We start from the raw sequence: 24863 nt of genomic DNA on the forward strand, positions 1-24863 counted from the left end.
CATCAGCTACTGTAAATCAGGTTTGATCTTGCTGGTATGTGGATTTATACTAGCTGTGGATTTAGCTCTTCCTAATTTTGGGTGACATAATTCAGAATCATTACTTTCTGATTACCTTGAGATTTTTCCAAGTTTGTTATGACGTTGTAGAGAATTCTGTTATGTATAGACAGCATCAAGTCAAACTTGCAAACTTGCCTTTGGAGTGAAGGTCTCTTTCTTTCCCTCCCCCTCCCCCCTCTAAAGCCTGAGGCGGTAGCTAATAACCACCTTTAACTTAGTACTGAATTTCAAGTGGTGTGTTTTTAGGATTAGTTCTTGATGTTTAAAATACTCAGCTATTGTTTGTAATACGGGGTGAATTTACTGTTTAGCTGGCATCAGTTTTTTACATGATATGATTTTAATACCTGTTTATACCAGGCAGGAATTTGAAATGCTTGGAGGTGCTTTTTAATTGATTTTTCCTTAAGCTACTTTTTTATCACGTTCCTGGTCTTTCTTTTTATATGTAGTGAAAAGTATTCTCTAGGTGAACCAAATAAGAGGAGAAAGTAGAATCTTCCAACAAAGCTCCATTAAATTTTAATGTTTAGACTAGAATATTGCTCAATGTAGAATTTTGCTACAGGTAGAAAGTTTTGGTATGAAACTGAAAAAATTGTTCCTCCTGGAGTTGACTGATTATAATGGCAGCTGAAAGATGGCAGGCTTATGTAGTTTCCAAGAGCTTGGTGTTAAAGTTCTGAAGTTGTAGAGCTGTTTCTCTGCATTTCTTGAGGCCAAGCAATGATGCAATCTTCTTCTCTTTTACTATGTGTATTTGAGCAACTTGTCGAGTAAGGCTGTTCTTTCATGAGTGTGGACATGACTACTCTTACATATGAACCTTTGTGATTTGCTTTGATTTCCTGAAAGGCAATAAACATGCAATCTAGTAGACAACTGCAGCCTTAAGTTCACTGAGTTTTTTGCAAAGGAACATGTAATATATATGTTAGTGAAAACCAATTGAACAGTTAAAGTAGCTTTCAAGCCCCAGTGCTTGTTTACTCTGTAATCTTTTACCTTGGAGAGCAGGTGACATGTCACCTCTGTTTTAGCCTGAAGCAGTAGAGTGTGATCATGCTTTCTTATTCCAATATAAAGTTTTTACATTTGATCCAGTTGACGTTTTGATGCAATGGACCATAAATTAATGAAAGTGTGTGCTATAAAAGGAAAGACCTTAGAATAATCTAGTATTAATAGAAGAAGTGTGTGTATATCTATAGGACGCAATTTTTTGATTCGCTCACTTTTATGAGTCTTGTCTGTTCTTTGTCTATATCCAACATGTCTTAATTTCATTTTCTCATTGCAGTATCTCAGGGGATTACTGAACTTCCTGAGTTATGAGATTTTTGTGTCAACAGAAACTTAATTACTTCAGAGAATTGAATCACTAACTCATCTATAATAAATCTTCAAAATACTATATTCTAGAGAATGTATTTACTGTTAAACCATAAAGTGTGATCCTCATCAGTATTGGCCTCTCCATTAGCATTATCATATTAGAGATGTATTTGTTCGTTTTTTCTTGTTTTTTGTGCACTTTCACTTCCATTAAGGTAAATCCCTGTACTGAAGGGATCAATCTGTATATGGCACACTTTCCATTGATGTTTTCTGTGCATCTCACAGATGCTGTTAGAGCTACTGAAGCTGCTGATCTACGTTGCATTTCCCATTATGAAACAACTGCTTTACACCAGAGCTGCCAATTTTTGTACCTGACACCTATTTCACTGATGATAATGACACAGTAGAGTACTTCACATTGCTGCTTTTTCTCTTCAGGAGTGCAGCCTCGTCTTACCTTGTGAGGGCTATTTCCCATGGTGGTAGCATTAGAGGGAGAGACCAGATAAGGAAGGAAAATGGTAGAAGGATGGCTTTGCTGTATGTTGCAGCTGCGGAGAATGGTGTACTATGTGTCACTAAGGCTGTGGTGCAGTTGCTCACTGGAGTGTCTAGTTAGGAGAGTGACCTGTGTCTACTTGAAACAGACAATTAGAAGTAAGCAAACTATGTAATAACAAGATAAGATTGCTTTTTTGTCTAAAAAGTAAAATCATTTATTTATCAGGAGTTGAAACTTCACTCATTCTGAATACTTGAGCAAAAGTGGTGTGTTTTTTTTTTTTCCTTAGAGTCAAACTTGAAAATAGCTAGCAACCTGATGTTGGGTGCTGGAGGTTATTCCTCATTAGTAACACAGTATTGACTGAGCAGATTTTCTTCCATGCTTAAAAAGAGATGGAAAATGACTTCTAGGTAGACAGTAGATGTGAGCGCTTCTGCACTAGTTTCTAAAGAAGGTTGTAGCTGAAAGAAAAGTATTTTGCTTTTTTTTCCCCACAAGAAAAATGAAGCTTGGTTTTTTCTTACAAGCAGTCTTAATGAGCTCTGGGGAACTTAAAGGAGCTGAAATGGTAGTCCTGTGGGCATTTTGCTTAAATATCTGCACTGGAAATACAACATAACCTATTTCAAAGATATTTTTATGTCTTTGGAATATCCTGTAATCTTCTCTGAATCAGATTTGTTATTTCTGTTACTTTAATGGCAGTGTAACCTTTCAGTGTGTGATGATCTTTACAAAATACTGTTCTATCTGATATGACCCAACTAAATCATCTTAATCTTTTTGGTCCTTTGAGAAGTTATGGTTCTTTCCAAGTGAAAGTAGGGTGTCAATTGGAGTAAAAATGTGTAAATTGGTCCTATGTTACCTATATTACCTTCATGCAGCTAAGATCCCTCTCCTTTATTTGTTTGCCAACCATGAATGTTACTGGAACTGCTGTTGCATCTTTCCATGTTGTGGAGAGGTTTTCATGGTTTGGTAGCCTGCTTGCAGTGAAGGTTAGTGTGGCTGAGAAATGCTCCAGTGAGCTGCAAGGTTTGGGATGGAGAAATAACTTGGCCTTGGACAGATCTACGATCTGCTCTATCTGCTCTCTGACAGAGGACGTTTATCTGAGCTGCTGTTCAGGGCCTCCAGTGGTCAGCGTTACTCATCTTTCCCAGCCAGTCTTTTGGAGAACGTGTAGGAATTCTTTGCTATATCTAATGTGAGACCATATTGCTAGAGATGGTTCCCATATTTTTTCCTCTGCATTTTTAAAAACATGGGGGCCAGTGATATTTTACATTTAATAGTTATAATTGCCTACAAGCCTTTCCTTTATGTCAAATGCTGAACTCATTCCATCTTGTTGGACTAGGTTATGTTTTGTAGATTTAAATTATTTATATTGTTCTCTTCTGACTCTCCTCCAATTCCTTTTTCTTTTTTTTCCCCAGCAAATATGCCCAATTTGTTAGGCTCATTTTGCACTTGCATAATGCAGAGTATAAAATAGAATTTATCTCCTAGTTTAGTTCAATACTCAGCTATGTTAGTTTTTCTCAGTGTTAATAGAACCACAGAACAGTTTGGATTAGAGGGGACCTTAAAGTTCATTCCAACCTATCTGCCATGCATCGTTCAGGTCATACAGTGAAACTACAGTCATAGAACAAACCTTGTATGAGAACAAGCATTAAGAAATTTGACTTTAAGAATGAGGTTACTTGCGTTGTTATCTCTAGATCCATGGTATTCCTGCTTTTCAACTAACGTGCAGTTTCAGTGGCAGGGGTTTTTGTGATTTAATATTTTTTTTTTTAATTTTTTATAGTTCCTTATTCTTTCTCTGTATGTCAGTGCTCAAGCCTCATTAGAACTGGTTTGTAATTATTGCCAAGCAATTCATTTTTCTTACATTACAATAAAGATGCTTCTGAAGAAGACAGAATTTGCTCTTAAGTAGGACTAAATCATAGAACATCTTGAATTGAATGACTGACAAAGATCAACAAGTCCAACTCTTGTCTCCACACAGCACCACCCAAAATCCAAACCCTATGTCTGAGAGCATTGTCCAAACTCTTCTTGAACTCCAGCAGTTGGTTCTTAAGAGTCACTGTCACTGCTCAGTTATGGAAATACAGCTTTTTCTCTTAGGTAGCTCTAGTTTGGCTTGCTGTGATCCTACTTACTGCTTATGGACAGCTTGATATGGAATATTGAAGTCTGTATTTACTACCAAAGCAAATAGCTTGGTAGGTATTTGTGGACTTACAGTACAGTGATTCTTTGCTAAGACTCATCTGCTCTGCTTGCCAAGACTGACGTTGAAACAGAGCTTATTAATATGAAGTAATTTACTGTGCATCCAGCACTGCCAGTTGTTCAAAAATGTGCAATACCTTTTCTCTTTAAACAAGTCCGTAAGACACTTCAGAGATTGCTACTGTTACAAGCCAAGTCCTCATTTGCTGTAAATCACTGAAGTTAGAAAAGCAATACCAATTTCTTCAGGCTGCACAGAAATGAAGAAAATACAGTTTTCCAACAGAAACTGCTTATTCAACAAGATCAAAACATTTTGTGAAACATTCAGACTTCAATCAAACTCCATTTATTAAAGAAATCAAAATGAAGTAGTTTTACCTAATTAAAATATAGCTTTTGGATTTTTTTTCTTTGAAATTTAAATGAGAGATTACAATATAATATTTTAAAAGATGTTCTGTTTTAATTGATGAAATAAAATCTTAGCACAAATACATATTACAAAGGATATTTCAAATGTTGGCAGCTCATTCAAATGCAGAGTTAAGTGCAGGAGTGGCTGAGCTAGGCATTTGGGTATCCAAAGCACAAAGCCCTTATGACCGATGGTTACTTTGTATTCTCAAACATAGGCAAGGAATGATTAAGAATAGAGAGACAATTTATCCTTAAGGTAAGAATGGTCCCTGCGGGTCTTATCATGAGCTAAGTTAGGGATTTTGCATTTCATATGATGCATTGCTTACTTACATAGCTGTGTGGAAGTGGTTATGTGTTTATGGATGAAAATGACTAGATATTTTTTCTAGATTTATTTTTATAAAACATAAGCATGCAACTTGATAATCATGCCTTTAAGTGTAGCTAATGAAACTTTACTAGCCTGTGATAGCTATGTCAATAAAAATGTGAAGGATGTGCAGATGTTCCATAATAACTTTTGAATTGTGTGTGGCCATGGAGTTACGTTACTAGCATCTTTGCTGCATAACAGCATCCCCAGCATCCTGTAAAATCAGCATAGCTTAAAGAATACGAAGTAGAAACTTTGGCTCAATGCTTGCTGCTTTGTCATGATAGTGTGTGCTCTCTCCTGGAAAAGAAGCCAAAGTGCCAGCCATGAAAACATCATTTAGCAAAGTGGGTAGTGGGGAAAGTGGGTAAGTAGAAAATCTCTTATGAGGGTGTTTTCTTGAGACTGCTCATATTGATGCAGTTAAGGTGGTCAACTGCAGAGCTTCCCTGGGGCTGAAACTCTGATGATGAGATAGGTGGATGGGTTGGCACTGTGTGTGTATATTCCTTGGTAGAGCCACCCGCTGCTGCAGTCATCTTGCTGTGCTGGGACTTGTTGGCATGGGTAGCCCATACATATTTGAACTATAGCCAGAAATAACCAGGCCAGATAAAGACTTGAAGATGCTAATAAGGTATATGGTAGCTCTTCTTCAATCCTGGGAGCAATAGACTCTTTAATTAACTAAGAAAAACACTACTGACTCCTTAACTCTAGCTGATGTATGATTTTAGTCCACTGCACATCAGTACGCACAAAAAAAAAAAAAAAAAAAAAAAAAAAAAGTCAAATGCTCTAAAGCTTAGCAGTGCTTGGATTCAGCATGCAGTGAATGATTTTTTGTTTTATAAACAACTAATCATCACATATACAGTTATTTGAAATTACTTAATGGCATATACGTGTAACAGTTTAGTAATGTTTATAGCTCTGGTCAGTGCTGTTAGTCTGTGGCTCAGATTCATTTCAGTGAGAAGAGATATGACTGCAAAAGTTTCCAGGTTCTAGTTTCTCTAAATGCATCTTAGATATGTATTTAGTAATTACAGAGAGCGACATGGGCCCTTCAGATTGTCCCAGTGTTTTTTCTGTTCTTCATATTGTTCCATTAACTGCTGTTTACCTACTTCTGCACTCCTGATTGTTGCACATATTTTTCTTGTGTGAAGTTAGTCATGTTGACAGTAGGTAAGAATCCAACTCAAAATGTAAGCGATGCCATAGAGTGGTAAGAAGCATATCAAGCTTTCTCAGAGCTACCTTGGATGAATTTCAAATTATCCAATGCTGAATCATACCCATGTATAAGCCTGACAGAAACCAGGTAGCGTAAGGACTGAGAGGTACAAGTCAAGTTGATGCTGCTCATTTCAGTGCTGAGTTTCCATTATGTCTACATTTTCTCTTCTGCAGAAAGGAACTAAAATAGTGTCAGAGTATATCTGCATAAATATTTGTAGCTGCATTTTTCTACTTTTGTAGTCACTGTGGAATTCAAGGTTCACAGCACCAGCCTGTGCTGCAAAAAATAAAAGTATTGGCAACAAAACATTACTCAAAGGGCCTGTTCTCTATAGGGCTGGTTTTTTTTGTTGTTGTTTTTATTTCCCAACTTAAAAATCTATTTGCTTTCCAGGTAAAAACTAAAGAACAGGAGCTGCATTACTGTTAGCAGATTAAATGATGGCTTTCTCTTTTCTGTATGGTGGTTAAGATTTAGAGCATGAAACTGAAGCTGTAGTGAATACTTTGACACAATTCCTAGGCATTTTTCCACTGTTACAGCTTTTCTGTGTCAGTAGTATCTGCTTCATTTATCTTTCAGTGATGTTTACACACTAGAAGGTAAGCGTATTTTATTAGCTTTGCTAGATTTGATAAACAGCATATACAAAAGCAGTTCCTCACCCTTTATTTATTGCCAGGTACAACTTCTGGATACTGTCCACAGTTGTTCAGTAATTCAGAATATTTTAGCGTGTCTTTGCATTTTTGCCCTCCCTTCAGGTATTCATTAAAAAACAGTTCATTAACTTACTACTGTCCGTGCATTCTTTTGAAGCAGCAGAATTAATATTTAAAGTTATCAGTTATTGTTTTCTTGTAAAGTATTTTGTTGTCTCAGCTTTGTACAAGCCAAGCACTTTAATTGCAGTTCTTAATCTTCCAAAATGCTTTGCAGAGATGAATTAATTAATCCTCATAACACCCTTGTTGAGAAGATACAATTGTATTGGGCATAAATTACCGGACTTGCTGCATTTGCACCTAGGTGCCCAGTTAGCTCCCACATGAGCACTGTATTGGGAATATGTCACAGGACTTCATGAGCAGGGAGCTACAATGGTTCCCTATGAGAAAAGGAGGCCAGAAAATGCCCCATGTCTGCCCAGGCAAGTTCTGACACCAGTCTAAATGCTGCCCCCACCAAGAGTCAAAACATCAGTCTGTTGGAGGAGTCCTGTGCAGACAGGAGCTCTGAGGGGAGAAGAAATGTTAGGGGTTGCTGGGAGATGTGAAGAGGCCCTTGAAGGTAAGTGAGACTGAAGACACACACGTGGATAGAAAGACCTCCATTCTGCAAGGCCTCATCAGTGCAGCTCCTGGGCAACTTGTGCCTGGTGAGGGATGGCACCCTACAGAGTAGATAAAAACCAGGAAAGCACAAAGAACTGTTTGTGCTGATCTGTTATCTTTGCATGAGAAAAAAATCCCTAAAATGATAGAGGCAAGGCACAGGTGTTGACTTATTCCCTGCCCATTTGCTTTCCCATCTGGCATCCATTTCTTGCCATGAGAAGACTTTGAAGACATTGGTCCATCCCTTCCATCATATGGAAGCCTAAGTCCCTTACTGTGTTTCAGAGAATCCTTGAGCGTCAAGATGTGAGCCCCCTAAATTCACTGGAGTGGAGCTCCATGTTCCCTTTGGTGGCATTTTGGTTTGCTGGTAGCATCAGAAGTTAGCTTTCTGCCCCTGTCACTTTTGCATACTATGTTTTTATCATAATATCCAATTTCCAGTAAATGACCTGTGGGGAATATGCAGGCTCTCTGCAGAGCAGAATTAGGCTTGAAGATGTGTGCCTTAGAAGAACGTGGTCACTGTGGCAGAGGATGAATCATGCCTCTGCCAGTTCCATTTGCTCACAGAGAGAACGCACTGAGTCTCCTTGGCCATAATTTGGCTAGACACCCTGCTTCTATGCAGAACAGCCTCGGGGATTAAGAGGTTCACCTAGATACAAAAATCAATCTGTCAGTAAAAGCCATTTCCTTTTCCTCTCAACAGTTATGCTTGTACCCGGAGTCTTCTGTTGGACCCTTCAACATGAAATGCTTTTTCTGGTTGAAATGGTGTATCTGCAAATTGGAAGCAGTCATGAGTCCTATAAATCCTTGACTAAAAAGATAGGTTGTCAATTTTATCAAAGTCACAGTACAGAATAGCCCTAAGCAGCAGTCCCTAAAACCTTACTTCACATTCTAGGGATGAGGATAAATTAAGACTCCTTTCTATATATTTCTGAAATATAATGTAACGAAGTCTGTAACACAGGCTATAAAATGGAAATGAGATAGCCAACACTCCGGTGTTTTTCTGCTGTGCAGAGGTTATCCTGGTAATATATCTCAAAACCCCCCAGCAATATTTTATAAGATCAGCAATGTCAATTTGCATTACCTGGGATATAATTTTTTCTTTTTTTTCCTAGTGGTTGAGGAATGTTGAATAAATTTGAGTACAGTTCTCTGTAAGAACAAATAGTTTAATATGTGGGAATGCAACTTAACAGTTATACAAAAATGGATGCAAATACGTTTGGCATTCAGAAACATGTCAGTTACTTTGGGTTTATTTGTTGTGTACCTATAGCTGAGTTAGAACTGAAAATGATTAAATAATCTTTTCTGTCAATCTCAGTAGATGTGGTAATTTTATACTGGTGCTAGACTGTAATCAGTAAGAATGGGCATTTAATGGTGTACTTAGATTGGATTACTACTGTGATGAATATATTCGACTCCTTCGTAGCGAATATGGGTCACCTGGTGTTGGGGTGCAGAATGTAGTGGGACTGACTGCTGGGAGATACTTTTCAGCTAGGTCTTTGCACGATAATATCTGCTCAGATTTGCTGTTCATAAAGGCTTTTGTTTCTCATTTTCCCAGTGTTAATACTGAAGAGGTACAATTCTTATTCTCTGAAAAACAGAAATTCTAGTCATTCTCACAACCAGGTGAAACTTTTCTGTTGAGTATAGCTGCATTTGACCTATTGATATGATGGGCTGTCTAATCCACAGATACTTCTTCAAAATTTGTCTCTATGGATATATTTGCTCAGTGAGTAAAACTTATTAATTGATTTTCTTCAGCTTTTGAAAGTTGATCAATTCCTTGTACTCACAGTATATAAATTCTCTCTCATACATCATTTTCTCATCTCACTGAACCCAATGTTATAACTTCCTTCAATCTGTACTTCATTTGGGGCTGTGTAAAAATAGGATAGGCTTGTTTAAGCTGGAGGTTTGTTTTTAAAGTGTTTGTTTAGTTGTGTTTTTTGAGAGTCTTTATAGGTGCAGTTGCCTACAAGCTCTTGCCATGCTATGGGCAGATATGCTTGAGCAGGTGCCCTCCACTTCCATCCCAATGGGACTCTTAACAACTTGACTTTGCAAATGTATTTTTTACAGAACAATGTTCATTGTGGCATACAGTCACAGGTTTGGAAACTTTGCCAGTCCCCTTTTTATAGAGTGCTATAATTCTTGCATATAAGGATGTTCCAAGTTTATTCTTTTCCCAAAAGGTCATTTTCACAAATTGCATCATGCTGAGGAGCACATATCTTGGATATCTCCAGGGTAAATTAATGCAGAATATAAATTATTTTCCCAGATAAATACTTTGATAAAATCATATCTGCTCTGTAATGAAAAGTTTTGGTAAGTCAGTTTCACCCTTTAAAACAAAAAGAATAAATATCTAATGTTTTTAATTCAATTTTTATTTTGTATAGCCCAGAGTTGATGTGATTGCTAAAATGCAAAGGATATGCTCAACTGAAAAGTGGACTAGAATAGAATTCACACAGTTAAAACACGTTTTCTGCCTACTTCATCTTAAAACCAGACATTTGGCAAGGCTGTGCTGTAAGACTGAAGGATCTTAGCACATCAGCAAAATATCACGTGTGTATTTAATATTCCTTGAGCTTAGCTTTACTGCCATTTCAAACTGCTGTTTCAGGTAGCTTCTCCCAATGGCTCAAGAGCAAGGACTGATCATAATGAGAGTGGGGCTCTTCATCCCTGACTGAAAGGGTCAGCAGCTAAAACCCATTAGCAGTTTCTCAGAAGATTGGCCATTACGTTTTCACATACCTGAAATTTTCTAGTTGGTCCTAAGCCAGTCCTTTCAAGCATAAAGCATAATGTGCCCTCGTGTCACATTTAGTATGAATAGTAGATGTGCTCTGCAGGTGCCCTGTGGCCAGGGTCCACAGAAGGTTAGAATCATAGAATAGCCTTGGGCTGTAAAGGACCCTAAAGATCATGGAGATCCAACTCTCCTGCCACAGGGGCACCATCAACCTCCAGATCCGGTACTAGACCAGGCTGCCCAAGGCTCCATCTAACCTGGCCTTGAATGCTTCCAGGGATGAGGCATCTGCAGCCTCTTCCAGCTCCTCACCACTAGTTCTGTGAAGAACTTCCCCCTCACATCCAATTTAACCTTCCCTCCTTGAGCTTACAGCCATTTCTCCATGTCCTATCAATATCTACCTTTGTTAAAGTTTATTCCTCTTCTGTTTATAATCTGCTTTTAAACACTGTGGAAGGCTGCAGTGAGGTCTCCTCACAGCCTTCTCTTCTCTAGGCTGAACAAGCCCATCTGTCTCAGCCTGTCTTTGTAGGGGAGGTGTTCCAGCTTTCTGCTTGTCTTTGTGGCCTGTCTCTGGACACTTTCCAACAGCTCCGCATTTCAGGCTTGCCTGTGCTGCTTTTACTCTGCACAGTGTACCGATCTTCCATTGTTTGCACCCAACCAATGCCTACTGCATCTACTGTCTTCTAGCATCTGTTCTGCAGGTGCTTATCACACTGTCACTACTTATTTCACCACCATATGTAGCTGTCTCTGCATCCAACAGTGCTTGCCTCAGATGAAGGATGTAACAAACAGTTTTCCATTCAAGAATTCTGGCTATGGACTTGCCTGTGACTTTCTCACTCTCACAGTGTAGCCACTAATTAAGATGTAATCCAAGGGTCAGTCCTAATGCTGTTGCAGTATGATTCATGCATCTTAGTCTTGTGAACATATCTTTCTTGACACTGGCACTTATGTGGAAGAATTCCTTTATGGGTGAAACACTTGCAGTGTGTTGGGTTTTTTTAATAGATGATGTGTTTTCACGTATTTTATTCATACTGTGTTCATTTCATCAGGCAGAGGAAGTGAATGTGTGCAGGGAAATCAACAAATTGTGAATAAGCAGTTCCTTGGGTATTTCATTTTGTGAGTATTTTCTTTTTGGAGAGGCAGACTTGCTGTGTGGGAGATGAGCAAACAAGTATGCTGTTTTACAGATGCATAAGATGAAGAGAGGCAAAGTGGGAAATTGGGTGATATCTGTTCTTGTTCTTTTTCAAACCTGGTTTCTTGAAATTCATCAAATCTGGAGTTCTTTTTTCTTGTAATCGTTGTAGTCAACTGTAAACGAGGCTTTTATTTCACCATTAATATTCATGTAGTATCTTCAGTGTTGAGGAGGTGATACATTATTGCATCTTGTATTAATAGTGCACAATGCATAGAAATAGTAGTGAAGTGTAGTGTAAAAGTGTCTTCTATAAAATGTATTCCAATCAAATGTTGTTTCCATTAGCATCAAACATCCCCATTTGTCTGACTCATAGATGAGTTACCTGGGGGAAGTTGTCAGCCTTCTGTAATGTTTAAGCCACTTGTCAAAATTCTCCTGTGCCTACAATCCAGCCAGCTTACCAGCTTATTTATGGTATGTACTGGGATAGGGGGCAGTACATGTGGTCGGTAGATGAGATATCTTACAAGAGGTCTTGCCATATTGTTTTGGGAATGTGCTGGCCTTCTAGTGGAGCCTGATGGTCACCGGATCTTGGTCTCACCAACCTCTCCTGATTCTAAGCATCCCATGATAGCAGCTCTCTAAGAGCCACCCTGACCATGGACTCTCTTCATGACCTGGTTGCTTTGGCTTCTTGTAGAGGGTTAGGGAGGATAAGGTAGCTAGGAAGACGCTAATCAGATGAGATGTAAAGATGCAAAGAGATGTAAAGGCTGATTGGTGGCAGTGAGAGAGGCTAGCAGCATGAGCATCAACATTCTGGCCAACATTGGAAAAAATGATGAACAGCTACTTCTGTGCATTTGCAGAGTTAGCCTGCAGATTGTTTCCCAAGATGTCTTGCAGTGAACTGTATCTTTTGTCTATAAAATTTCCCAGGAGCTTTCAAGAGACAATCCGCTTCTGAACACACATGTGTAGTAAGAGGCAAGACACTTCTATGGTATACACTGAAAACAGTTTTCTTGATCTTTCATAAGTCAGTGACCTGTACGGCATAATACCAGGAGTAGGAGCAATGCATGGAAATGCATATGGGATGGGAGGTAATAGACTCAAGTTGCACTAGGGAAGGTTTGAGTTAGATATTAGGAAAAAAATTGTCTGAGAATGGTGATGCATTGGGAATGTGGTAGAGTCACTGTCCCTGGAAGCGTTTAAAAAAAATAAAAATAAAAGTGGGAGATGTGGAACTCAGGGATGTGTTTTAATGAACATGTTGAGGATGGTTTAACAGCTGACTTGATGGTCATAAAAGTCTTTTTCAACCTTAGTGGCATTATAATTCTATGAAATACTATGTGACTAGAAAACCTTAACAGAACTGCAATTCACTGAAAATCCGTAGGGTAAGAGAATTGCAAACAGCAAATGCAAACTAAAAGAAATAGATCTGCTAAGTTGAGAAATAGCTTTATTTCAGATGCTAGCAGCCTCTAGAGCATTTGAAAGTTTGAGAAGGTCTCCATTACTTTGATCAGAGAAGTTGTCTGTGCAAGTGCAGCGCAGATCTGAGCAATTATGACCTGCTTATATTTCAGAAGAGAAGAGAAATGCAGTCAGTGGCAAATTAATGCTAGCAAAATCCTAGTGAAACCTAGCATTGGGGAAGCTTGGGAAGGCTCAAGCTCTGCACAGATGGCCTTGCTCTGTGTGAGTTTGCAAGCATTGGTGCGATGTGTGGATGCTGGGAGAAGAAAGCTCTGTGTTTTTGAGGGGTTATTTGGAGAACAAGATGGTGTGCTAGGGCAAGACAAATGGATTGTCACCATTAAAGTGAAGGAACACTTATTAGTTTGAAGTTGGACACAGGTTCAGAAGCCAACATGGTGCCAGAAGCAGAAGTTGTTAGTGCTGCAGAAGAAACCACAGATGGTAAAGAAAAATGGTTAAAACTTCAAGCTGACAGCTGGGACCTTGCCCCTGCTTAGGAAATGCATGAACTAAATGTATAGCTAGCAAGGTGAAATAATTTGTAATTAAATCTGGGAATAAATCATGCATGGGTTAGGAACACATCAAGTCACCTATGAAAAATGCTGCTTTGAGCAGAGTGGAGGTGAGGCATAACTATCTGCCCCCTTGAATGTGTGCTTAGACTTTTTTTTTTTTTTTTTTTTTTTTCCTGGGTGTTCTGCACAGAATTTGACCATATCTGCCTGGGGTTTGAGGTGCACTTGAATTGTTGGCCTTTGGCTCAGAATGAGTTCCAAGTTTGCTCTGCCACAATGTGCGGGAGGCGTCAGATTTCTTTTCATCAGTCAGCGCCTTTCTCCATATCACCACCATATGGTATTTCCAGACTAGGAAATATTTTCAGAGGCAACTAACTACTTGATAGTTTGTAACTGAGTATTTTCATGATGCCCCCTTATGCCATAGGATCAAATGCTGTGCAACAGTCACTGAACAAAGTCCAATCTTTTCACTTGGAGCTTATACGATCATCAGAAGGTGATAACTCAAAATTGCCTTTTATTAACATGCTTCTGGTGTGTTTAATTGCCCCAAGTGAATGATTGGGGTGACTCAGTTGCCATTGAGAAGGGAGCCATACATAGACTTATGCAAAAATAAGGGTTTTTTTTCCAGTTCATCAAGCTTCATTTGGCTGCACACATGCTCTTGCAGAATCAACAGGATTCAGACTGTTTCTTGACATTTGGTGAAAACAGCATTTAATTGAAGACCCAACCAGTAGTTACAGATGAATACTATTCCTCATTTTGCTTCTGGACACTTTAATCAACCTGCCTGCATGTTGGGATCAATCAGTTTCAGCAGTTTTGTTCATTCATCTTCGTCCTGCCATTCATCTCATGGCAGCAAGGAGAACACTGTGTAATTGAATTTAGTTGAAATCTAATACAAGGACAAACCGTGACAAGCCAGCTATAATCAGCTTGATTCTGAATTTTCAGAGCAAGTATTAGCTTTGTAATTCCAGGGAGAGGATATCCAGGGTCCTACAGAGCTTCAGTGAGAAAGCTGGCAATGAAGGTGGAAAACTGGGGACACAGAGCTGTTTTTGTTTTGCTTTGTGATTTATGTTTGGTTGGTTTTGGTTTTATCACTTAGTTGATAAATAAATAATATGTTCTTTGCTTTCACTCAGCTTCTATAGTGCCTGCTTAATTTAGGAGGAAAATCCACAGTTAGGTATCCTATGTAAAATGTATTAAGAACAACTTGTACACTTTCTGCCATTCTGGATGGTTGTTTTTTTTTTTGTTTGTTTGTTTTGTTTTTGCTGTTGTTGGGGGAGAGGGGAGGATTGTGGGGCTTTGTTTGTGCATTGTTTCTTTTGTTTGTTTTTGAGATTGAATCTCAATGTTTTCACTGAAGTGGATGTAGACATAACTAAATGTTCAATTTTTCTAACGTGCTGAGCATTTGGTCCCCATTTCCACGTTGTCTCCCTCAGAAACAACTGCAGCACTGTACTCTTTATGGAGCTATAGCTTTTTTAAAAGCAGGATATTAGCCATTCAGGAGTTTAACATTGCTGTAAGTTAGGTAGATTGTCTTCAGAGTTTCAGCTGATCTGATTTTACTGAGTAATCCATTGAGACCTGGCTTTTGTAAGTCTTATAACATTGCTCATCTTTCTGGCAGAACTAAAGGACATGACTACAAATCAAAACCAGCTTAAGAATACTTGTAAGATTTTATTCTTTGTGCATATTGCATACTCTCAGTTGCAATTTCAATTATAAATAATACATTGTGTTCATAGTCAGAAATAAAGGAGATAAAATTTGGGAATTTGGGATGTATTGTTTCTGTACACCTATGTAAGCGAAGAAATGCAAAAAAAAAAAAAAAAAAAAAAAGAAAGTGCATCATTTACAAAGCTTTGTAATGTGCTTTCCTCAAAAACAACATTAAATAAGATCTTTCCCTTTTTGTACTGTTACTACATTGGCAAGCTCTCATAGCGTCCAAGCTCTTGGTTGTGCAGATGGGCCTTTGTTTTCTGACCAGACATGGTGAGAGGAATGTGTATCTGGAAGCAATTCCCATTTTTCTAACTTAACAGCTGGAAAGCACTTTCCTTTCAATATATGGACAGTAATATGTATGGTCCTAAGGTTGCAAATGTATATCAACTGTCCTGCTTCCACATATACAGTTATAACAAAGTCCGTTAGAAAAACTGTTGGGGGAATTGAGATAATCTCTTCAGGTACTATTGTGAAATGCCCAGGAAAATCTCTGCTGAGTTTGACTGCTGTAGCTGTGCCACTAATGAACAGATGTGTATGTTCAGAACACAGCAGTGATTCAGATTTTTGATCATTTTAAATTATGACATCGAGTGATTTAAAGTTTTGCAGTTATGAAGTGTTTTTGTGCAACTACACACTGTATTATTTTAACCCTTTGAGATGCACAATCATTTGTTTGAAACATCACGTTTAGAGCTCCATGTTGAACTAGAATGAGAAGATTTTCACAATAGTTTCAAAATATCCGATTGATATTTCAAAAATATCAATCGGTGGGGACCTTATTGCTCTCTACGACTACCTGAAGAGAGATTATGCTGAGGTGGAGATCAGCCTCTTCTCCCTCGTAACTAGTAAAAGGAGTAGAGGGAATGGCCTCAAATTGCGAGGGGAGATTCAGCTTGGACATTAGGAAATACTACTCTGAGAAAGTAGTCAGGTGCTGGAATGGGCTGCCTGAGGAAGTGGTGGAGTCACTGTCCCTGGAGGTGTTGAAAAAACATTTAGATGTTGTTCTGAGGGATGTGGTTTAGTGGAAGATACTGGAGGATGGTTGGACTGGATGATCTTAGAGGTCATTTCCAACTGCGTTGATTCTGTGATTCTGTTTAAGTGCAGATGAGTCTGGAAAAAGGTAGAATATCATGTTAAAACGTGGTGTCTACGGGAAAGAGAAAGCTTTGCATGCAATCATGAGGAAAGCATGTTGGTGCGGACATGTCCTGGTAAGCTTGAGTTCACTGTTTTTTTTTCTGAACTGCATGGAGACTAACTGGTTTTGGACAGAGGCTGTGCCTGAGATAATAAGCCTCATTCAGCCTCTCTAATTCAGATACCTGAGTTTCCCATGTTGCCCTACTCTCATGAGCCCTCAGTCCTTGGACTCTTTTTAATAGCAGTCAGTCATGCCAGATAGCAGCAAAGAGCGCAAAATGTGGTAGGCAACTCATTGTACCTGGATACTGGATTCCAGGGTTCTATGAAATCATGTATATGCAAAATCAGAAACAGAAACTTCAAATAGCACTACAGGCACATAGCAGTTAATTTCTCTTATTTCAGCTGAAACTAAAATGAATTCTAACTGATCAGTAGTATCCTTGTTGTATTTAGTTGCTTGGAGGTCAACCAGCCCTGGCAGAAAAGGATCCTTGACTCAAACCCTTTAACTTCAGTTGTCACATAATTAGGAGGGAGGGGGCAGTGAGCTCCCTGAGGGAAGGGGCAAGCACAGGGTGCTTGCGAGGCCAGTGAGCTAAGAGCATTAAACCCCAACCAAATCACAGCAATTGTTTCTTCAGTGCCATGAAATCCAATGCATCTTTTCTATCATGTGAAAAGCAGTGGTAAGCGTTTAATCAGAAACGTGGCTTTCTTCTGGTATTTATCTGAAATTTTGTTCTTCCCTGTAGGTAAATAATCTTTAATTATGGTGTAATTGTGTGTATTCTCCTTGCTGTTTTCTATTAGTGTGCTTTTAAAATCAGTGGGATGCTAGAAAATAAATTGAAGAAAACATACAGGATGTTCTCATAGACATAACTATTATGAGAGAATGAGACTGCTAAATCTTCTTTACCACAAAAATGTAAATGTAGATAGATTATTTTCTGAGAGGAACATAATTTAGGAGAGATGTAACACTTCTCATTACATTCCAATTAGCTGATAGCATAAACCACTTTCTGCCTGTGGAAGATTATACAAGAATAGTCTCTGGTGTTGTATACATGAGATTGTATTCATGGTAGTGATTAATTCCTGCAGTTTCTGAGGTATTCTGAATACATACCTGACCTGTGCTGTCTCCAGCATTACAAGTACTTGCTTTTCCTTCCAGATAATTCATTATGACAAAGTCAAAATTTCAGTCTCTATTTGGAGGACAATGCTGTATTCTGACAACTACAGGTATAACTGTCAGCTGGTGACAGTGGGACAATCCAAAACAGAGCATACTAATTGAAACATAAAGGCTTTTTGTATGCTGAGGCTTAGCATGCTGGGAGATGGAAGGGAAGAAGGGAAAGGAAGTAACTTGGAGCACTTTTCCAAGAAATTGTCTGAGTTAATGGGTCAAAAAGCATTTAAAATAAACCTCCCTGCTTCATTCCACCACTGTAGTGTTTTGTGTCTTCTAAAATTTGTTAAATTTTACGAGAGCTCATGTAGTGTTTCTAGAGACATCTGTTATTATCTATGGAGTTTTCCTTGCACATTTTGTACACTTTTAGATAATACCACTGTTTGGAGATGTTTTTAACTCTGACTGGATTATTTCATTATTGCCACAGAGCACCTCTGTCTCACCTTCCCAACTCTGCCTGCCTTAATCATGTAACACCATGTACAAGGTAGGGAGGAGCTTGATGGACTTCAGATTTCAACACCTGAAATCATGACTTGCTTTTTTTCCTTCTCCTGAGCTTCCTAAACTCATCAACCTCTTCCTTATTTGACTTCAGATTTGGAGGAGCTGCTGCAAATATTTGGGAGAACAAACTACTATCCTTTCTCCATGCCTGCAACTTTTGAAGCTGATGGCCAGTTTGAGTCAGATTAAGCAGCAGCATATGGATGAGTCAAAGGACTTTTGTGATAGTCTGGGAGCTCAATTTGAACTCCTCTTTTTTTGCCTGAAGGGGAGATTTCAAACACTGCTTTTGGGTAAGCAGCCTTATCTCAGACCGCATGTGGAATGCACAGGAAGGAACGGGAATAAGGACCTCAATTTGCTGATGAACGTGCAGTGCTGTGTACCCTGAAGAAGGGCAGAACTGACGTAGTAAACTACCGAGACATCTCATAATGCAATCCAGCAGCAGAGCCTGGGGAGAAGTTAAAAGAGGGGAGTCTTTCATCCTAGTTCTCTTCTGCACTGTTTAACCATTTTACTCTACATGGTTGGTTGTTTTCCTAGATCCACACAGTGGTAGAAAACAGGGGTGGGTACAGAGGATTTCTCCCCTTCTCAGAGAATGTATCTGATATCGGCAGCCTGTTGTAGTCCACTGAATGGAAAAGAATTTTGGATGCAGAAAGTTGGTGAAAGTTCTGCTACTTGCTCTAAAAAGGCCAGTATTTTGTTCTCTCATGGCTTAATTTATTGTAAACAGCAAAAGCATTCCTTACTTACTTTGCGTGGGAAGGTCTATATCGTTGTAAGTCAATGCAAACAGAAGAAATCTTTATATGCAGCCTGTCGGCAGCAAATGTCAATGGAAGAGCATTAGTAATAAATGTCACGGTGTGCTCTAATTACCTCCTACAGCTCTGCTCCTTCAGGGTAGATGTTCTATCCATTGGGTTCATGCTGTGGTACATATTAATTAAATCTCTTCAATGTTATCTGCTGCTTCTGGAAGGCAGCAAACAACGTGCAAAATAGTGGTTTATCTGGGAAGAAAAGAATACATGCCACAACAAGGAAATATCTGTCTTTTGAAATAGATGTAATCTAGTACTGTGGGGAGGGGAGAGAAGTGCCCGCTGGATTTTGTGCTCTTGTTAATAGCATGATTTAGGATGAATAATGACTGGAAAGAGGGAAGGGAGGGACATGTAAGTCCTGTTTTTTATTTTTTATTTTTTTAGTAAATATATGTTTCTACTAAAATAATGACCCCATGGAATCAGTGGCTAGTAGAAAGAGGCTTCAATAAGCGTTGGAAGGAAAAGCTGCTACAAGCAACTATTTGCCATTTGCATGAAGAAATGCTGTCATGTGTGACAGAAAAACAAGTTCTTCCAATTTAAGGCCCATTAAAGTCAGTGGAAAACTGAGGCTTTCCCTAGATGTGTGTGTGTTTGTGTGTGTATGTGTGTTTGGCTCAGGCTTCTGATGACTGCTCTCATGTATATTAATGCTTACATAGTCATTTTTTTGACAGAGACATCTTTAATAACTACTTCTGCATTGTCATTTCAGCTGCAAAATATATACCTGTGCAGGCAAAACCACCTATTTGTCAGTCAGTGAAATAAGATCACTACTTGATGACACAGGAGATTTTTACAAAGCTTGAGAAAAGTGGGGGTATATATTGTGCATGAAGTCAACGGGGCTCTTAAATTCTTGAGGACCCTCAGAATTACTGAAGAACAGCTTATTCTAACTGGGGAAGTGAATGAGAAGTGCATTTATCTTTATTTGGTTTGTGTAATTCAAGAAGAATAAGTGAAGCATAGCAGTCCAGTTAAGTATGTAAGCTATGGCGTCTTGTTGAATTGGGGTGAGTACCTAAGGTGAGAGAGAAAAAAAAAAAAGTACATTTCCATTGCACTCAGTAGTAATACTCATAAGTCATTAAAATGAAATCATCTACTGAAGTATTTTTATTTGGTTTTGTGGGATTGTGTTTGTAGAGCAAACATAAGAGGACAAATATTTAGAGGAGCTTAGAATCTGTTTAGAAATGTGATTCCCAAGAAATCTCAGCAGCAACTAATAGATGTGCATAGTTGTTTTGAAACCTGGTTATAAGTTTTCAGAAGGGTTTGTTACTTGATGTTCTAATTATCTGACTCAGAACATTTTAGATGCAGCATCTGATGAGATACAGAAGTCCTGCTCTGTTTGAGGTGTTAACATAACTCCCATGTTTTATAAGCAGCCTGTGTTGAGCCCTGGGCTCTGTTAGGCCTAGAGAAAATGTAACTTTGGCTAAACTGTGGGTAGAGACCTCCACTCTGTGGTGATGTGATGTGTGAAAGAGCTGCCCTGCTGATCATCTCCTTAAATGCTCCTTGAACTTGGTGGACACAGATCTTCACCAACATGTATGTGTTGACTGAACACAGTATGTGGGTTTGTATATACCACAGAATCCTGACGAGCCCGGGATTTGCTTACACTGGAAGGGCAGTGTTGGCAACCCTAGATTCTGGCAGCTAGTGACTAATTAGGTCTTGAAAGGGCCTCAGCACAGCTCCTGAAAGAGCAGTAAGCCCCTTGAACCATCTCATGTTGCTGGAGGATAGGTTTGGGTATTGAATGGCAACAGCTAACATAATACTTTTAGCAGAAAGACTTAAAGGGAGAGATACCTTGGTCTACTGCTGAGCAATTATAGTAAGTAGTGTTTAACTATCTGATAATGTGAAGGAGACTTTCTCCTTCTCTTGTATAATTTGAGTTACCTGGTAAAGTTCCAAAGATGAAATGGAGAAAGAATGCAGTGGAAGAAGATCCCTTTGGTGGTCTTATTGCTCAGCACAGTTCTTTGCTTAGATCTTCAGAAGCACAAAGGACCAACCCTCTGATTCCTTGTGTTTAGTTTGTGTAACTTTTCTCTGCCTTAGGTTAAATCCACAGTTTGGAATTTCAGGTAAATTTGAACTCAGATACACAGATTAGTTTGTAGCTGCTACTGAGCTGACACGTTAAGTGTGGTATTCTGATTCAAAATTTTATTCCAGGCTTGTTTCTGGATTTAAATGATCACAAATTTGGCTGTTTTCTTTCTGAGGCAGGAAGCAGAACATCCCTAGAGATGGAGGGTGTTGCCTTTCATTGTATTTCATTTCTCTTACATTCCTCATGCTCTTAATGTAGGTCTTTAACTGTGAATATGCTTGACTGCTTGTCTTCATCCTTTGCCTAGACAGAAAGCTCCTGCGGATAAACACAGCAATTTTTCTGCATTAGCCTAACTGCCCTGGGTGTCTTTTAGTGCAGAGTTGTGCTCCAAAGAGTCTGGCAACAGCTTTAAACTCCACCCACATTGTGGGCTTTCAAGCTGTGGGTCACTGGCAGGTAGTCAGAAGCCAGAGGCAGGTTAGTCTCTCATTACAGGCTGCATTTCTTGATCAGGCAGTAAAGAATTCATGTGTTGTTTCCAGAATGGAATTAGAGCTCTTGTTATGGGAAGAGCAAAAAACCTTAAACGTTTCTACTAGCTCTCAGCTGTAGTTCAGCATTTATCTGTATTTAACAGAAGCTGGAGCATGGCATTGTCATTGTGCAGCAGGCATGAGATGAATAAGTCACATCAGAAGATTAAAAATAAAAATTCAGTATTTTCAATGAGCATATAAATTTCCTCTTCACAATACCAGGGCATAGGTACGTTAAAAGCAGTTGGAGCTTTGCATCTGTTGCTTGATATGTAAACTCCACAAATAGTGTTTTCTCTACTGATTTTAATTACCTAAAATAAAGAGATCATCTTCTATATCAGTGCTCAGATATAGCTGTATCAGTGTTAGATTCCTTGCTGTTTTCCTGAGATAGTAGCAATATGCAGGAGTATTGCAGCAAAGAAATTTATGCTGCTAATGATGTTGCAGCTGTCCAAAGACAGCTGCTCTTTTTACTACTGTACATCTTTAAGCAATGTGACAAGTGATATGTTGAAGATAGTGGCACAGAAAGATAAGCTGGATTTAAACTTGTATGAAAACAAAAGCTACATTGTGCCAGCAATTTGTTGGGAAGTCAGTGGGTATTTTGCAGTTGCACATATTTTTAATTGTTGCTCCTTATTAGATCAAATTGTGCCCTTGACGCGACTCAAGCCGCTCCAACTGATTGTCTATACTGAGACATGAGATCATTTTGAGTGAGCAGCATCGATCACCACAGGAGCTCCATGGTCAGACTTCTGGGTTGTTTCTTTGGCTCTTCTCCCACTTTTTCTTCCTACATCCTGAACATCCAATGTAATAGGAGATCTTGCACATTTGCTTGCATGATGGAATATTTCTTCAGTGATAGTGCATGTAATGTTAGAAGAATGAAATGCAATGACTTGTTTCTTAGTCAGTGGCTGGACCTGCGTCACATTACTTGTTTTTTTAATTACTTGTGTAATTTCAGCCTGCAAACATACATGTTATTAGTCACATCACAGTTGCACAACCTGACAACGTATAGCTGGTGTGAGGATGAGTGTGGTGGCAATTCTCAGCTATGACCTTGCAGAGGATCTTAAGGATGTTGTTTTGCCTCTGCCGTATTTGATTCCAGAGCCCAGCTTTTCTCATCAATCTTCAAGTTGGTTTTTCTTTAGCTTGGCAAGTTCTTTTCAGTCACACAAGCAGATAAATTTTAAAGTGACTTCAAAAACCAAGCAAAAGTGCAATATTTATGTGAAATAAAGCTGTATCTATGCACGCCAAATGCTTGAGAGATGGTTAAATGACTAGGTTGGGACTCCAGTTGCTTGTTTGTCTCTTAGGTCTCCCACTGCTGTGGTGTGTCCTGGGCACTCACCTGTCAAGTAACCAGAACGCCTGCATGCCATGGGACAGGCTATGTTCAGCATCGTGGCTACAAAGGGCTGGTGTGGCTTTACTATGACCAGTAGAACTCTCTGCACAATTCCTGTTGCCTAGCTTTTATACCACCTATTTACAGTGCTTTGGCTTGGCTCCTCTTCTCACACCTTTGCTTTTCCTTTGAACGGAAAGCATCTCTTACTCAGGGTATGTGTTGAAGAGCAGTGGAAGACTCTGTGCTTGATGCTGGAGTATTATGCATCATTTTACAGACAAAGATCAAATGTTTTTGTGCTTACAAGGTATTACCTAGGATTTTTTTCGTGTATATGCCAATTTAAAATGCTTCTTACAGAGGTTACCATGGAAAGGAAAATGTTTATAAGCACTTCATTTATGGGCTGAGCTAACACAACTATTTTACAGTGATACAGCCTGCTTTGGTGTGCTGAGGTAATGGTGCTTTTTTTTTTGAGGAGTACTATGTAAGGTAATGTTTCAGCTATTCGTGCTTGCAGCATTTAATCAGTCTTGCAGGATGAGCTGTGCACTGAAGTTACTGAGTCTTTAGGCAGCTGATTGGCCTGAATTTTCAAAAATTCTGAGTTCCTGAAAGTTCTTGTTAAGTTTGAAACTGTACATCTACGGGGATGTCCTGAATATTTGAATGCAAAAGTCTTTCTGAAACTCAGGCTGACTCGAGTGTTGTATTTTGAAAATAAATGTTTCAGCTTACCTCTGCCCAAGCTGTGAATGTTTTAGTTACATTACACTTGTGTTCATGCCATTAAGTCTTTGACAATCTTCCTGCTTTTCTGTTTGGCTAATCATTGTTTATGTGAGGGGGTTGAGGGAGGAAGAAGGATAGCTTCTACTATGGTTCTGCTGATGGTTCTACTGAGAATTTTGGGCATGAAAAGTTGAAGATAAAATATGTGAGTGTGTGTGTGTGTGTGTATATATATATATATATACATATATATAAAATTGTTTTGAAGTGAAAGTTCAAAGTAATCAAAAAGGTAACTTGGAAGTGGCCATGGCTTAAAAAAAAAAAACAAACAATTTTTTTGAGAGTTGGAGTTCTTTAGTGAATGTTGTGTTTTTTCACCGGGGCTGTAATGTAGTTCTCCTGCAGTGGCTTAAGGCCAAATATGAGCCACTGCTTTCAGTTAAGTTGTGTACGATATGGCTGCATCTCTAAATAAGACTGCTTGATTTCTCCCTGGACTCTTTCCCATCAAAACTAGTCATTGCCAGTCTTGAAATGACACACAGTATATTTTTTTAAATGGGTACCTTCTGGATTAGATTTTACGACAACTGATTTTGTTATCTCCGTCAACTTTCACTGTGTAGTAGCATTAAAAAAACAGCATAAGAGAGAGGCTTTTAAATATAGCTGGTTGGTTGTTGCACATCTTTTTGCTTGCTTTATGACAGCTGAGGAACAGTGATGTAGATGAAAATATATTCAAGCCATTCTTTAAGAATAGTATGCCTTACCCTAGGTCATTTTATTATATACAATTTATTGAAAATGACTGAGTGTACCATCTCTATATGCATGTTTGGAAACACTGTGGTATATTGAGAAGATGAAAAATTCAGTTCACCTCTGTGGCACAAGAATTGTAGCACACAGGAACCAACAAGAGTTGTCAAGCTGCTGTGGAGCAGTGTGGCAGGAAACCCACTGGTCAGGATTTTGAAATAAAAGAGCTACATTCTTGCAAAAAGCTTAGACACATAGGTGGGACTGTCACAACACTTGATGAAAGTGGTAAGGTTTTAATAATATTTCTACTTCCCTGATGAGGAGTATTATTTACCTC

Source organism: Lagopus leucura, unplaced genomic scaffold (assembly GCF_019238085.1).
Source record: "Lagopus leucura isolate 7727_CA_CO unplaced genomic scaffold, USGS_WTPT01 Super-Scaffold_100004, whole genome shotgun sequence".
Taxonomy (NCBI): domain Eukaryota; kingdom Metazoa; phylum Chordata; class Aves; order Galliformes; family Phasianidae; genus Lagopus; species Lagopus leucura.